The sequence below is a fragment of the Arvicola amphibius genome, chromosome 2, assembly GCF_903992535.2.
Source record: "Arvicola amphibius chromosome 2, mArvAmp1.2, whole genome shotgun sequence".
Classification (NCBI taxonomy): domain Eukaryota; kingdom Metazoa; phylum Chordata; class Mammalia; order Rodentia; family Cricetidae; genus Arvicola; species Arvicola amphibius.
Window position 1 is genome coordinate 29039177 of NC_052048.2, and position 16960 is coordinate 29056136.

The 16960-nt window shown below is 46.2% G+C and overlaps 1 protein-coding gene and 1 pseudogene across 16 annotated transcripts in view; both read left to right on the forward strand.

Annotated features, from left to right (window-relative positions):
• The window catches only part of Cacna1c (calcium voltage-gated channel subunit alpha1 C), a 548575-nt gene that overhangs the window by 137666 nt on the left and 393949 nt on the right, over positions 1-16960 (forward strand). The window lies entirely within an intron of this gene.
• On the forward strand, positions 821-1498 carry LOC119806909 (annotated as a pseudogene).

Genomic DNA, 16960 nt, shown 5'->3' on the forward strand with positions numbered 1-16960 from the left:
GCTCTAGTTACATATCCCTCCTCATTACTAACGTGCCCACAAGCTTCCTACACCCTGCTTCCCAGTGGCCTGTCCCCTTCACATTCTTAAGTGGCAGCCACAGGTTAAGGAATAGGAACTGGTTTATCTTTCAGGGATCTTGAGGTTGTGCTAATTTTTAATGGCAGTTAGTCAGAAGACTCCTGTGCCATTTGGTGCTGCCATTTAAGGTGCTAGTGCCCACAGTGTGATGACCTAGGCGGAGAGTCAGAGACCCGCCCCATGCTCCTGTCCTTCCTTTCCTGTTCTCTGTGCCTCTTCACTGCCATCTGCTCCGGCTTCTTTGTCCCTCAGTTTCCCAATGGAAGTAGCAGTCATCCAAATTCTTGGTGACTCTCACCGTCTCGCAGAGGTCTGTGAGGTATTCTGCCCTCCCGTTTTTTAGAAACCCTGTTATGTGGGTCACTTGCCGGAAACTTGGCTTTGTTCCTCACTACAATCCTGGATAGCAATGGTACTGACTTCTGAGACTTATCACAAGCCCTCCACCAGGGCCGTGTGGGTCTAGACCTCGAGGTAGGATCTAGAATAAAATTATGGCTCCCTAAGTATTAGCTTTTATTATGTCAGCTTATTACTTAACTTGCAGTCTAAATTTATGAACTAAATACTGTTATTATTCTGAATTACAAGGAAGGAAACCTGGCAAAGCGTGGTTAAACACCTGCAGGGTCAGCAGGGTCCTTGGTGCTGTGGTGGTGTGGTTGTCTAGGGTGCTACTTGGAGTCATGTGGCCCTTGAAAATCCCGTATATCTACTGCTACCTCCTCTTGTCCTCGCCATGTCCCTCACTCGGTCCGAGTACGACAGGGGTGTGAATACTTTTTCTCCTGAAGGAAGGTTCTTTCAAGTGGAATATGCCATTAGGCTCTCAAGCTTGGTTCTACGGCCGTTGCCATCCAGACATGAGAGGGTGTGTGTCTATCTGTGGAGAAGAGAATCACCTCCCTACTAATGGAGTCTAGCAGCACTGAGAAAATTGTAGAGATTGATGCTCATATAGGCTGTGCCGTGAGTGGGCTAATTGCTGATGCTAAAACTTGAATTGATCAAGCCAGAGTGGAGACACAGAGCCATTGGTTCACCTGTAATGAGACAGTGACGGTGGAGAGTGTCACCCAGGCTGTGTCTGACCTGGCTTTGCAGTTTGGAGAAGATGCAGCTCCTAGTGCCGTGTCTCGTCCCTTTGGTGTAGCGTTGCTGTTTGGTGGAGTTGAAGAAAAAGGAACCCAGCTGTTCCATATGGATCCATCTGGGACCTTTGTACAGTGTGAGGCTCGAGCAATGGGCTCTGCTCCGGAGGGTGGAAGACGTCATCATGTCTTCACTCAGCATTCTCAAACAAGTAGTAGAGGAGAAGCTGAAGGCCACAAACACAGAGCTAGCCACAGTGCAGCCTGGTCTGAGTTTCCACATGTTCACAAAGGAAGAATGGGAGGAGGTGATCAAGGACATCTGAGGAGGAGCTATCCTCAGACATCTGTGGGACAATTTCAGTTCTCCTAATTGCCCTTAAACTTTATTTCCAGCTCTTATGTCATGGAAAATATCCAGTATATGTGTGTTTTTTTAAATGATGTCTGTACATAACAGCAATTCTGAAATAAAAAATTTAAAATAACAATAAAAAACCCACCTGCAGGGGCACTGGGAAAGATGGACAGGACATAGAACCTAGGTGTATCAGATCTCTCCACACTGTGCAGGAGCCTGCACGGGCTTCCTCTTTCTGGAGATGGCCTCGGGCTGCAGGAGCATGCCCAATCCCTTTGTACTCTTTGGATTTAAGGTGCTATGCGAACGTGGCGTGCTGCCACCATGACTAAGTGTTGCTTCCAGAGAGGTGGCTCATAACTGTCACGATTGTCTTGAGGGTGATACTGCAAGGCTCTGCAATGAGCAGTGGAGTTGGCGCTTCCTCACGCCACCTTCCCATGAGCTCAGCCTGTGTCTGAGACCGGAACCCCCGGCATGGCTGCTGTGTCGACCGAGGAAGGTGTAGTGGCACTGGGAGACCCCTGCCAGTGCATTGAAAATCTCAGCAGTGCGCCACAGCTTTATTGCCTACATTTTTTATAGTGCTCAAAAACAGCACATTTGTATGCTATAAAATAAAGAGCACACGGGGTATTTGGTGAGATGCTGTCCCTCTCCCCTCACCGCAGCCCCTGGGCTTCTTGCTGAGTGAGTTTAAACATGTTGATCTTTATGTCTTCTGCTCTGCACAGGCTCGGGTCCCCTAGTCCTTGCCAGCGCATCTGTGGGCATGCTCCAAGTTAGTACACAGTGGATGATTCATTCGTTCTCAGCAGATGAAGCATTTTGTTGCTCCTGGTAAAGGAGATAAGCTTAAGAACACCTAACGAGTAATTATCGATAGGGAACCATGGTCGCTGCAACGACATTCATATAGGATTCTTGCCATCGCTGCAACAGTCTTTAAATTTCAGGTGTATTTTTAAAATTAAAATTAAAAGGTTCTTTTTTTGAGAATTTCATTTATGCACATTGTATTTGCATAATTCCACCTCTCCCTCCCCTCACTTTAGCTCCTCTCTGTCCCTTTCCCCCTTCAAATTCATAACCTCTTGTTCTTTAATTTTGTTACACACACACACACACACACACACACACACACACACAGAGCCTGCTGAGCTCATTTAGTGTTCATATGTGTAAGTGTTTAGGGCTGACTGCTTGGCATTGGTGACCTGTGAAGGGGCTCATTCCTGGAGAGGACTGATTCTCCCTGTCTTAGTAGCCATCCCTCCAGGGTGGGGCCTATGAGATGTCCCCCATCCACACTGGCATATCTCCAGCTGTCGACATTGTTCAGGTCTAGTTTAGGCAGCCCTGTGTTGTTGAGGTTTCGTGGGTACGGCTTCCCTGTCATCTATAGAAGACACTATCTTGTAGCAGGATGTCCTGGTCCCCTGGCTGCTCAGCCTTTCCACTCTCTCTTCTGCAGTGCTCCCTGAGCCTAAGTGTAGAAGTTGTGTTGATCCTCTATCAATGGGGGATGGGCACTCCACAGTCATTATTCTCTGTGTTTTGATCAGTTGTAGATATCCATCTGCTGCTCTTTAATGAGGGATGAGAGCTGCATTTGTCTGTGGGTAGAAAGTTAAGCATTTAGACGCCGTTGGGGATTATACCGGTTTAGGAAAGCCACAGTAGTAGTTTCTCCTCCAGGGTCTATGCCCTCTCCAGCGTGAGGGAGTTGACTAAGTCTACAGTACCAAGCATGAATTCTATCCTGCTGAACAGACCTGGAGTCCAGTTAGACAGCACTTGGTTACCTCCAAGATCTATGCGCCTCTGTTGCACTCCTGGGGCTATTTGCTGTGCTGGTCATTGTTGCGGTCCATGGACTTCGTGGGTGGGTAGGAAGGCTGTTTCTCTCCATTAGCAGCTTGCATAGCACCCATGGATATCATGCTAGTCCTCAAGGAGGAGGCTTCCAGGTAGTCCCATCTATGCCTCGAATTCCTGTGTACAAAGTTTGTAGTGTTTCCAGCGATAGGATCTTATCTTCAAGTTCTGGGGCTTGGGGACAAGGGCAATGGCAATATCCTATATTATTGTGGGAGTCTCTTTGATTCCCCTGACAAACAACTCAAGGAGGAGTTTCTGTCACCTAGTAGTGGGATTTTTGTTAGGTAGTCTATGGCTCTCAAGGAGAGACTGTTACCACCCAAATTTGTTACTTCATTCAAACTGTCTGTCTGTCTGTCTATCTATCTATCTATCTATCTATCTATCTATCTATCTATCTATCTATCTATCTATCTATCTATCTATCATCTATCTATGTGTGAATACACACACATATATAATATACATGTATTTTAAACGAACATAAAATATTATTTTACTATGCCTTAAAAAGAGCTGAGTACTATTTTCCCCCCTTTTTGTCCTTCCGTAGTGCCCTCCTTCCCCCTTCCCAGTTATAACCCCTCCCCCAGTTTTTTCTTTTTCCTCCTTTACAGCGCTGGTGTAGCTCTGGAATCCTAAGTCACAGGACCTATGCTATCTCTGCATCCTCGCAGCCACAGTGTGCACCTCCTCATCTATAAGTGTGCTCAGATTGTGTTGCAAACACAGCCTGAGCTGGAGGGCCACTCCTCGGATGGCTCCGTGATCTTTTAAATTGAAAGTGGTATTGATGAGCAGCACCTCTCATTCTGCCTGGCGTGGTGTTAATCCTTAGGCACACAGTTCTGATTAGTGCATGGCGTTTGCTGATCCGTAGGGCTCTTCTCAGCTCTGTCTCTTCTCTGTCTGTACTGCTGGGCCTTATAGACCTAGAGAATTGTCAGGAATGTCTCACCCTGCCTGAAAGATGCTGAAGAAGAAATGTAAGTAGCATCACACTTGTCAGTGGGGAATTGTGCAAAAGGTGAGATTAAAAACCAGCCAGAGGCTGGACCCATGATAGAATTTTTGGCTAGAGTTCCTGCAGGCCTGGGTTCTATCCATAGCACCATAAGTAGAGAAATGAAACAAAACAGACAGGAAGTACTTCAGGCCTACACCTTGCACCATGCAGCAGACACTCAGGATGCATTTGCCGAATGGCAGAGAGAAACAGATTCTGCTCAGCTGTGTATTTGGGGTTCTCTGCTCAGAGACATGGCAGGAACACAGCTGCATATTTGGGGCTCCCTGTTCAGAGACATGCCAGGGACACATAGGTCTGAATTTCTTTATATCTTCATTTCTCTTACTCTTTTTATTACTTTATCTTATGTCTATTGCTGTGTGGGTGTCAGATCCCTTGGAACTAGAGTTACAGACAGCTATGAGCTACCATAGGGTGCTAGGAATCAAACCTGGGTCCTCTGGAAAAGCAGCCAGTGCTCTTAACTGCTGAGCTATCTCTCCAGCCGCTCCCTTACTCTTTTGAAACATCCTCTCCCTCACGTTTGCTATGAGCTTTTATGCTTGTTAAGCCAAGCAGAGTCAGGTCAGCAAGTACGGCACCAAGCATCCTTCTGTGCAGGTAGTTCACCAGATTGGTGGGGCTGAGCTTGATTGAGAGGTTACAGGGAGAACTCAGAGTTGGGCTTGCTCAGGCCAAGCCATGCACGGGGAGACCATGTGTTCCTATTTCTGTAACTCCTACGGTGGTTCCTGTCCTTCAGCACACCTAGATTCTCTGTTATATGGCCAATGGCGTCACATCCTTGTTTGTTAGGTTTCTACACATGGCCCTGAGATGAGTTCTAAGATCTCAGATGAGGAACCAGTCCCACAGGGAAAGCAAGTGAATCAAACCAGACACAGCCCTGTCACTGTTTCCCAAACTTCCACAGAAGTAGCTGGGCATCCTTCTGGGCGAGAGTAAGGAGAGACTGGCCGCAGTGCTTCTGGGTGCAGTGGGACGAGTGAAGGATGGTCACAGGTCTGTGTGTGTCCCCTTAGATGGCGGAGTCATTCTGGTCACATCGTCCGGTTGCTCTTGCTGCCCCTACTGCCTTAATGACTAAATTAGTCACCTGAGGACTGCATAAGCCTAGGCACCCTTGCCTACCTGCCAGCTCATCAATGTGTTCCTTCCCAGAAATACGCAGCTCTTGCTGCACTGTAAGATAAGAGGCTTAGCCGAGGAGGCAGCTGTGAACAATGAGCGTTCCCAGCTGAAATGCAGTCAGTGAGGCCACTGGGGTGACTGCTTGGACATCACACCCTTCTGGGTTTTTATGGGAAAAGACACAAATTCACGGGTCAGACATTTTCTAAATCTAGAGCCCCAGGAAAAAGTTTATAATGGTGGTCTTCACTTCATTCATCACTAGAACAGTCTTGGCACCTTCTAAAAAAAATTCCCGTTTCTGGAGGCCGGGGAGATGGCTCTGTGAACAGAACACTTACTGCCCTTCACTGGACCCAGTTTCAGTTCCCAGCATCCAGATGACATTTCATGGCTGCCTGTTGCTTTAGCTCTCGTGGATCTGATGCCCTCTTTTGACCTCCATGGGTTCCTGCAGGCGTACACACATAAATAAAAGACAAACTTTTTAAGATACCCATTTCCTCTACCTCTACCCAGAGACACTTGATTCCAAGGACATTGCAGAGCCTCTGTGGCGATTTAGAAACACCAGAGATGATGCTAATAGATATCCAGAATGAGAATCACCAGTGCAGAAGCGTTGAAACATAGAAGAGGAAAAAATAAGCCAGCTTCAACAGGGGACTTGCTCTGCTTGTCATCCAGGGGGCAGTGGGAGACATGTTCTGTTTTTAATGTGCAGAAGCACTGCCTGGAAATACATCGCAGGATTTTAAAAGCTTAGCTGCTCAAAAATTATTCGTATATTCATGTTCATAATAGCCCCAAAGTAAATGCAACCCAAGTTTCCATTAGCAGTTTGTGGGTGAACAAATGTGGTATGAATCCCCAGTGGAATATTGTTCAGCTTTAAAGAGAGGGGCATGCTGACACATGCCGTCACAGGGATGAACCGGAGGAGATGCTAAGTGAAATAAGTCAGTCGCAAAAGGAGAAAGGACTTCATTTACATGAGTTCCTAGAAGAGGCAAAGTCCTGGTGACACGGAATTGGGAGGAGGCTGCCAGGCACTGGGGTGAGGGATGTGGAGCTGATGTGCAGCATTTCTCCTTCAGGGTAACCAGGGTATTCTGCAGTGGGTGGTGATGAGGGTGGGCAGGAATGCAAAACATATAATTCTTAGGAATGGCTAAGCTGCTGGATTTTATGCTGTGTGCATCTTAAAACAACTGAAATTATTTCAGATTAATAAGAATGACCTTACTCTAAGATTTTAGGAAAAAAATTATCAAGAAGAAAATTTAAAAATCCCTTAGTATTTAGACATGCTCTTTTTCTGTGTGTGTATGGAAACACACACTTCAGATCCTGCTTTTTCTGGTGATTGGAATCTAGGTTTTCACTTGGACTCACTTTGCTTTTGCACTTTTTTCTTATAGACCTTTGCTGCATTGCGGGAGGAGAGTGCGAGGTGATTTTGTTGTCTTGATTTCTGCATCTACCTTAGATGTTAGGAACTCAGGTTCCCCCCACCATCCTGCCTTGCCACCCTTGCTTCTCCACCGCCTTCTATTTCTTGAGGTGCCCTCCAGGGGTGTGCAGTAAACACTGGCAGAGTCTCTCCAGCTGCTCTCCTGTAGTGGATCATCAGTGACGTCCCAGAAGATGCAACTGTGTTCTAGACAGTGCCTTTATCCCCCAAAGAAAGCTCCATTGCAAACCCACTCCCCCGTCTTAGGCAGTGTATTGCCAGTAGGACAGGACTATGCTCTGGGTTGTCTGGGGGTGGGGCGAGGACAAGGGTTTTCCCCTTGAAGACCATGCAGTGTTATAGCTAGACCTCTTCTTATGGTGCCCATGGTGCTTTCCTGGGCAGAGGAGGCTGGTAGACCTTAGGGCCATGGAAGGAAATCTCAAGTCCAGCCCAGATCTCCACCTGCCAAGTGGAAGGGCTGTCTGGCAATGCTGGGAGGGAAACTGAGTCAGGCAGCCTTTTCCAAATACAATGCCGTGTTTAGTTTCACTCTAAGGAACAGTGTCTTGCTACTGCAATACATGAACTATAGTTAAGATTTGTTGTGTTAGAACAACAGAAAAAAGAAATGTGTGTTTGTGTGAGTAGGGTTCCCATGTCTACTCTATAGCATGTCTACTCAGAGCATTCAAGTCATTTCAAGTTGGTTTTCAGTCATTCAGTGTCTGCTTGCCAGGGGATCACTGATCAATGCCCAGAAGCCCATCCCCCCACTCTGTGTGTGTGTGTGTGTGTGTGTGTGTGTGTGTGTGTGTGTTGACGTGTATACGTGCGTGCATGAGTGTGTGTGCACGTGCGTGATTAGTCTAGCCCGAAAAACACCCTTTGGAAAAAGACTGGAAGCAATGGTGGGAAGTTGTAGGTGTGAAATGGGTGCTGGATGTTTGTGTGCCTAGTGTTTAAAGGGGAGGGGCTCACTGGAACCTGCACTCAGTAGGTTCAGTGCAGCCGAGGAAGTCTAGAGAAATCTCTGTTCTCCAGATCACTGTCCCCTTGTTGATCATCATAAGCACAGGTATGTTCTCTCTTCCTGGTCCCTTTCAGGGCTTGTGGGCTGTTGGCCATGTAAAACTTAGATGAGGAGCCTGCCAAGCGGCTTCATGCCTTGTCTCTTCTATCTTCTGTTTCTTTCCTGGCTCCACTATTACTTTTTAGCATGATACCAAAGTTCTCCCGTCCTCTGCCTTCATTTTGCCAGTCAGAGTGCTTGCTGCAGCAGACAGACACGGCATTGGTTACCTTTCTCACTGCCACGGCAGGACACGCTACCAAAGCAATGCAAAGAAGGAAGGAAGGGATTCAGCCTGTCACAGCCCAGGGAACAAATGGTGGTGGGGACTGCTTACATTGTGTCCTTAATCAAGCAGAAGAATTGAATATCTGGTGTTCAACTCGCTTCCTCTCTCTATCAGTCCAGGATCCCAGCCCACATGATGGTGTCGCCACATTCAGGGCAGACCTCATATCTCAATTATGCTTCTCTGGAGTCTTCCTCACAGACACACCCAGGACTGTATCTCCTAGGTGATTCCAGATCCAGAAGAACTGATAGAAATGGTTATGTCACACCCTGGACCTCCCTTTTCTTAGTTATTTGCTACACTAGAAAATAATTGTGAAATTTGAACTAATCTTTCAAAGTCTAGAGTCAAGTATTGCTAAGCACATCTCCCTTGATCTAGAAAGAGAAATGGCTCGATCCACCCTGTGTCTAGTTTGAGGGAGCTGCAGACTGCTACCCTGCAGCTCAGCTTTGTCCCTGGGTGATGACATAGAGTAGGGATGGGCTCCTCCTCAGATGATTAGAAGGACGTCTCCTTGGAATCCATGGAAACGCCTCTCACACACCATGCAAATTGCTGCATATGAGTAGGGTTTCCAGAGGTTGGATCTAAGACTCCGAGAGAGGTGCATTGTCTAGTGTCTGGGACCTGTTGACAGGGTGAAGGAGAGCCAGGGAGCGGGCCTTGAAGAGCGTTCTCTGACCTTGGATGACCTCCACTCTGTTGTGGCTGTCATGACTCTAAATGGAGATGCGCTCCACAGTGGACAGAAAAGACTCTGCCTCTCAGTCTTTAACTATAGTGTGGTGTTGTATCCTTGGAGTCAGTCTAAGATGGGGAAGTGGACCAGACGCCAAGGACCTAGAACACCACTCTCACGTTGGTTGGGTCCCCATGACCAGTGTCTGCAGTTAGATATGCTGGAATCCTGACTGTGGCCTTTTGTTTCCTTATCTGTAAAAGTAAGGGAAGGGCATTGCTGAGTGCATTGTGGATTCTATGTGATAATGTATGCGCTGTGCCAACTCGAGTACTGGCATAGCATAGGCAACTGGGACAGCCCTCGCCTCTGCTTGTCCTGGGATTGCAGGTATGGAGCAGCTGGTGCCATCGAAAGGGCTGCATGCATGCACCCCTATTCTATTTGAAAGCTAGAGATGTGACTTGCATGTCTCATATTTTTATCTTTTTGATACATGTTGTTTCTTGAATCCCTATTCGTAGTTGATCCAACTAGATGAATTGTTTTTCATATGAAAACAACTGAGAAGATGTTCTCAGCCATTTGCAAATATGGTATGATTTCTTCTTGATGCATCTTTCTCTGGGTCTGCTAACAGGGGGCTTACTTCTGGTGTCTAAGGACGTTTAATTGGATTCTGACAGATCGCTGGTCTTATAGGAAAGGCGGATGTAGACTGATGGATCCCAATCAGTACAGGTACAGGCAGGCTCCCTACTGCTCAGTGCTTCCTGTCTTCCCCACTTGATCCCAAAGATAGTCAGCAATGTGTTGTTCAAAATAACTTAGCTTTAATATTGTGCTTGGCGAAGCACTACTTGAACGAGTCCCTTGTTCTGTTCTGTTCATTCATTCATTCATTCATTCATTCATTCATTCATTCAACAAGTATTGCCCAGGGAGGCTGTGGACTGTGCTTCTGGGCCTGCACTGGTGACAGAGCAGGGAGTAGGGGTTAATAGTCTCTCTCTGCCTGGGGAAGAGGGCAGAAAAATGGAGATCTAGGAATGCATAAATAACAAGTCTTGATGTTTTGATAAGCCATGTGAAAAAAAATCAAGAAGGAACAGAACACAGGATAACATGGTAACTTAAATTGCTGGCCAGGAAAGACCTTTCTGGAACTTGGAAGATAACCTGGCGAAAAAGAGAAGAGACTTCTGAGTGAAGGGCCAGAAAGTGCAGAGGCCCAGGCAGGACAACCTTGACATGTGTCAGAGAAACAAGGCTCGGTTGGAACAACTCTCTTGTTGTACACCACCATGGGACAGGTGGGGCGGTAACGATTCATTGAATGTTCTAGAACCACTAGTAAAGACTGCTTTGGGTGTTCCCATTTTACCTGAGGTGAGAGATTCAGCAGTTTCCCTGGTCTGGCCATCACACAGTATACATATATATTGAATTGTCACAGTGACCCCACGTAAATACGTACAATTACCATGTCAGTTAAAAATGAAAATGTCAAAGAAAGGAGAAGCCGGGTTGGTGGGCAGTGCTGTGAGTGGAGAGGGTGACAGGTGAGGCGTGCCAGAGGGCAGGTGGAGGGGAAGCACGGCAGGTAGAATGGTGGCGTGTTTACTTCTGCCTGTGGCTTAGGAGATGGGCTTGGCAGGGGGTGACAAGCCATATGGGAGGCCAGCTGCTGGGGAGACATAAGGGCCGGTTCCAACCGCCGGTGGTGGACGTGAGAGGGATGGACGTGGACCTAGCTTTACTAGTATATGGAAGAGGCCTGTGCTGTGGAGGGCAGTTGCCAAGGTGTACTGATCTGTGGTGCTTCCGAGGGCCTCCAGGTGCTAGGCAGGATGGCCGTTGGCCCAGAATGAGCCCCACTGATGAGCGCGGTGGACATTCTCACCCCTGGTTGATGGCAGTGTACATAGAGTACTTTTTGGGGGTAGTTTGACAACACATGAGAGTTAACAGTATTCCATCTGGTTCAACAGTTCTGTGAGATTTTACCCTATGAAAACAACCAGAGGCGTTGGATTGAGAAGAGAAAGGGGAAAATGATGTAATTACATTTTAATTTTTTTAAAAGTGAAAAGAAATTGCTGACTTTGTCTTCTGGATAGCAAAACTAAAAACAACCGCCATTGAGAGGTTCCTGAAACTTCATTTACCAGTCTGTTTGGAAGTCTCCTTCATAATGGTGCCAAACTTGAAGCGATTTACTTTTCCTCTGGTATTTGCTAGTCCTTTTGGAATTGACTAAGTTAGGATGTATCCACATGAAGGAATGTGATGTCTCTTTCAGATGGTGTTGTGGAGGGATGTGGAGTGGCAAGCAAGTGCTCAATTGGACTGCTAAATGAAACAGTAGCGAATAGGATGCGAATTAGTACGATCTTAATTTTAGGAATGTATGGGTATAGATGAGAGCCAGAATTTCAGAGAGTTTAGAGGGCGTATGTTGGAGTTCAAGAAGCAAAAGGACAGATTGCTTTATTCTCTGTTGTGCTCTACTAAATTTCTGTAATAAACATTTGAAATAAAAAGAAAAAAGGGGAGGAGGGCTGGCAAGATGACTCCATGTTTACAAGCACTGACCACTCTTCCAGAGAACGGGAGTTTTGTATTCCAGTACCCACATGGTGGCTCACAGCCATTTGCCATTTTATTTCTGGGGGATCCAGCACCCTCTTTTGACCTCCATAGGCTTGAAGCACACACGTGGTGCATAAGCATGCATACAGGCAAATCACCACACACATTTTTTAAAATAGGAAAAAAATGTGTTAATTTTTGAAAATTGTGATGGGGCCATTCTCCACCCGAAGCTGGACCTCTGTGGGCTGTTGCTGGTCAGTGTTCTCCCGGAGACCTGTGTAGAAGTGGAGCAGAGAAGGGTGCTGGTGACTGAGGAAGAGAGAAGGAAACAGGTCCTACCTCTCCTTTCATGGGAGGCGTTTGCTTTCAATGGACCCTAGATGCTGAAGTCTGCAATGTCATAACCCTGGCAGCTTTGGCGGGACATGAATAGAAATGCTGAACAATTCAGCAGACACACATGATTTAAAACCTTAAGATGCACAATGCTGGGGACAACCGGCCTGCCGCAGGCCTAGAGTGTCCTGGAGAGTGTGTCCGCATGAGGATGTCTGAGGGAGGAGTCCCACTCTAGAGAGAAGCTGTAGGAAATGAACCCAGAGCAATGGCAGAAGGCTTGGCTCCCATGGCAGCTGGAGATTCCTGGGGAAAGGAAGACACAGCAGCCATGCCTCACCAACCTTTGAGATTTATTTTTCTGGGGAAATCACAGCTCCACCTGGAAGATACCTTCCAGGTCAGTTTCAGACAGCTGTGACTGCAGGGTGTCCAGATGCCTCTTCGAAAGGGTATCTTGGTCACCAGTGTCTTGTGAATCTGAGTAGAAACAGACTTGCCATTTGAACTAGTGTCCTGGCAGCTACTGGCTGAGGGACCAGTAGAGAAGTTACCTCTGATGGAATGCATATTTCCTGAAGTGGAGGGCCTTCTTGACCCTCGTGTTCATAAGATGCACAAGAAGGGTACTGATGCAGGTAACACTTGTCGATCAGCACGCTCTCTGGGTGCGCACTGTGCCCAATGGCTTACACGCATCATCTCTTTAAGTAGCGGCAACCTTGCAAGGTTCAGGATTACTGTCCCCGTGTCACAGATTAGGAAGCAGGTAAAGTAACTTGTCTCCAGGTAACAAAGCTGAACAGTCCCGCACTGGGGACTAGATCTCTTTACCTTTCAGGACTACACCCCAAACTTTTCTATTTTCCTGCTTCTCACTAAAGTGCTTTTTTAGCATGAGGGTTCGTGTGTATCTCACAGTATGACTGTGTGCCTAGCCAATCTCAGCCAAAAACAAGGAAGGCACGGTTCCTGCCCTCAAGAAACATGCTTTTAAGAGATTAAGGTTTATGGCAAGAATTCAGTAAATAAATTTTGAGTGAGCAATAGCATGCAAACAGCTTAAACATTGTAGTTTAAGCTGACAGGTATCTCTATCTCCAGTCTGATGTACAGAGAAGTCTTTGGAAGTTTAAAGACAGGAGAGAGTGTCTCTGAGAAACCAGAGGAAAAGGAGTTCGGGACATGACGTGTACGGTTTTCCTTGGCAGGTTGGACAGTAAGGATTACTTCTCTGACATTGCTTTATGGGGTACGTATTGGCCTCCTGCTTGCTGGCCAATTTCTCCCCACCCACCCTACGTGTATCCTGTTTGCCTTTTCTAGTTCTGCTTTTCGGTGTTAACTGCAAGCTCAGAAAAGAATCTCTTATCATAATAAACACGGTGGCTATCAGGGATCTCTATGAGGAAGTAGGATTCCCAGCTCTGATAACTTCTCTGGGAATAGGTCATGTGTCTGCACCTGGCAAAGAATCTAAGTATAATTGTCCAACATTAAAGCTTAGAACACACCATGTTCCCTCCCATTGTCCCTTCTGCATGGCCCCCTCCCTCCCCGGCCTTCTGTGTGCTTGTCTTCTCCTGGCGGAACACAACATGGGGATTCCACTATTTTTCAGTGTCAAGGGGAGGATGGAGTGATAGGCTTCTGCATTGTGTTCAAGGTGACGTTAGAGACTGAGTTCATAGGTTGCCCCACTTTGACATCTTGGGTACTTGTGTATTTTCCCTTCATTTTTAGATTAAACAAGGAAAGCTTGGCTTCCTTCCTATAAGAATGCAGCTCAGAGCTGGAGATGATTAAGCTATAAAGTACCTTAGGGTGCAGAGATGGGAGGTCTCGTGTGAACACTGCCCTTCCGTTGCCAGTGTTGTCACAAGGGGGTGAAAATGTAATGTTTACTTCTTGCAAAGTGGTTTTCTGATGTTTGGGAAAAAGTAATAGTTTGTCCCAGAGCCAGCTGTAAGGGCTATTCTTCTTCTATCGCAATTTATAAAGTGCTTTTAATCACACCCAAATTTTGCAGGACTGGAGACCTCGAATGTTTGGGGTTGTGGCTTTCTGGAATGAATGAATAAACATTAGCTCTCTGGAGTGAAGAGCACGAGCTTGTCAAGGCTCCATTTCTGATTTGCTTTCTGATCTCATGTGCGTCACTTCACCTCTGCTCCTTTGTTTCTCCATCTGTGAGACACTGCTCGCTTTGCCAGGATATCTTCACCATGAATAAGATAATGTGCGGAGCCCTTTCATCTGCTGCATCATTAGAAAGCATTTATTCAGCACTTACGTGTGTTACATAAGGAGAGCGATAAAGCCTGGGATTCCTGCTTTGCCTGCAGTACTATATTCTAATGCCTTCTCTTAAAGGCAGCTGCTAAAAGCTAAGGTGAACAATCATTCAAACGCCGTGCTTCATGTTACACGAAAACTGACAACAGAAATTATTAACCGAGCTCAGACTGAGAGGAATTTGCTCTTGTCAGAGAGTACATAGAGAAACTGGCTAGGAAGTTTCTGTGTTTCTAGAACTAAGTTACACAGGGATCTTGTTTCATGCAAATGAAACTGATAAATATGACCCACTGAGGTTTGAGCAAAGAGATCCCAGTGGGGGAAGAGGGAGGGGCGAGCCTTTGGAGGATTTTACCTGGGATCCTGGTGTTGTGGCTTCTTTCACCAACTTAATCTTCTTGATGTCTATTGAGACTCAAGATGACAGTGACTTAGGACTGCTTTAGCGATGCCTCAGTAACCTAGCAGGCCCCAGGTTTCCTAGTCTTCTTGGAACTTCAAGACTTCATGAGAATGAGATCCAAACTGAGCTGGACCTGGATGAAACCTGTGCCAACCAGGAAGACACAAGTGTTCCCACTGTTGTTAGAATGACTTTCTCATCAACTAGACACTGGAAAGTGGAGTCCCAGAGAGAAACTGAGATACCTTAAAGAGGGAAGGTTCCCTTTAATCCACAATTTATTTTGGCTATTGTCAGGATTAGTTGGCCCCTGTTGCTTTGGTTGTGGTGGGGCACATGTTAGTGGGGCCTCACGATGGAGGAAGATGCTTACCTCGTGGTTAGGAGCCACAGAGAGAACAGAGCAGCAGCTCACAGCCATCTTTAAGGGCTTTTATTTAATGATCTGCTTTCTGACCAATCCTCACCTTTTTGAACACTCTAGCGGGGAATGTCAAATTTGAAAACCTATCTCGTGACAGGGGTTTCTCAGAGTCAGGTGGCTCAGCCATAGGCTTTGTGAGCAGAGACCTGAGCTGAATCCCCACTTCATTTTTTATAACTTCTAGCATGTTATTTCCCCTCTTTGGGTCTGTAGAATGATGGTAACGATGTCGTCCTTTGAGATGGGGTACCACCATGGGAAGTTGTGCCCATGCTTAGCTCGTGATGAGCAGCTGTGGTTCTACTCTTTCCCTTCTAAAGAGTTGACAAAGCCTCTTCAGAGAACCTTGTGATGGAAGCCCATGCGTGACATGTGGGTAAGACATCCTACTGGTGGCTTTGCCACGTGTTTCACTTCTATCTGCTAACGTATGTTAAGTGTCAGTTTGGTTTTGGTGTGACAAAGAGGTTGATGCTCAGGTTGAGCATCCTAATCCAAAAGGTTTTGAGTGTATCATGATGCCATGTGTCGCAAATTGCACTAAAAATCTAACCTAGAAGCCCTAAAGCGTTGTATAAAATGGCTTTCAGGTTACATGTATATGAAAAATGAGCAAACTCCCATTTTGTCTTGGATTCCATCCCTAAGATATCTCATTATGCATGTATAAATATTTAAAAAAAATCCAAGGAAAACATCTGTGCTCCAAGACACTTGATCTCGAGAATTTCAGGTAAGGGACTGAGACCGATGCATTGCCTACTGCACTAAGGAGCCACCCTAAATGAACTGGACTATGTTCTGTTGATTCTGTTGACACTAAGGCATACAACCCTACATTTTAATTTCTATCACATCAAGATACTTTTTCTAATGGATGGTAGGCTGAAATTGAAGTGGTAGAATTTTTTTCTTTCTTAATGGTTTTAAAAATAGTAAGTATGGCCAGACGGCGGTGGTGCACACCTTTAATCCCAGCACTCGGGAGGTAGAGACAGGTGGATCTCAGTGAGTTCGAGGCCAGCCTGGTCTACAAGAGCTAGTTCCAGAAAAGGCTTGGACAGGTTCCAAAGCTACAGAGAAACCCTGTCTCAAAAAACAACAACAAAAAATAAGTATGTCTTACTGTCAGTAACCTGGTTCCTTCTTCTCTATCACCTGTCTAGTGTCTGTGTGGCACACTGACACCTGGGTAAAGGAACAGTAGAGAACAACTTTCTGGATCTTTGGGAGACAGTTACACAAGGAACAACGGATCCCCCGGATTGCATTTGAGTTTTAGAGTTCCTTACTGGATCACTTGATAAGTAGCCCGAACCCCCAAACTTTAGCTTTTTTGTCTTCTAATGTGGATTAGCATAACTTTTTCATAGCCTCATTGTGAAGATTCATTAAGCATTCAGAGTGTAGTGCTCTTCAATACGCATGTGTAGGGACATATACATGTGTGCTCATGTATGTGGATGTAACAGTAGAACAGCTCCATATTCCTACACAGGAGACTTAAGCTCCAGTGGAGAGAGATAGTACAAAGAATGAGGCAATTTGTTGGATGGGATCAATGCTATAGAGGAAGGCCAGCAGGAGAGTGTAGGTTGTGGTTGTGTGTTTACAGTCAATGAAATGGTAAGGGAAAGCTGCCCAGTGGGATGTTTGAGCATTGGCAGAGGCCTCTGGGACCTAGAGGTCTGGTGAGATGGATACTGAGGGAATTTATGGCAAGCAGAGAGAACTTTGAGAACAAATGTCCAGAGGTAATATCCCTGATGTGATGAGGACACAGCCGGGAGGAAGCACATCAGGAGTGGCCTGAGCAAGGGCTGTAAGTGG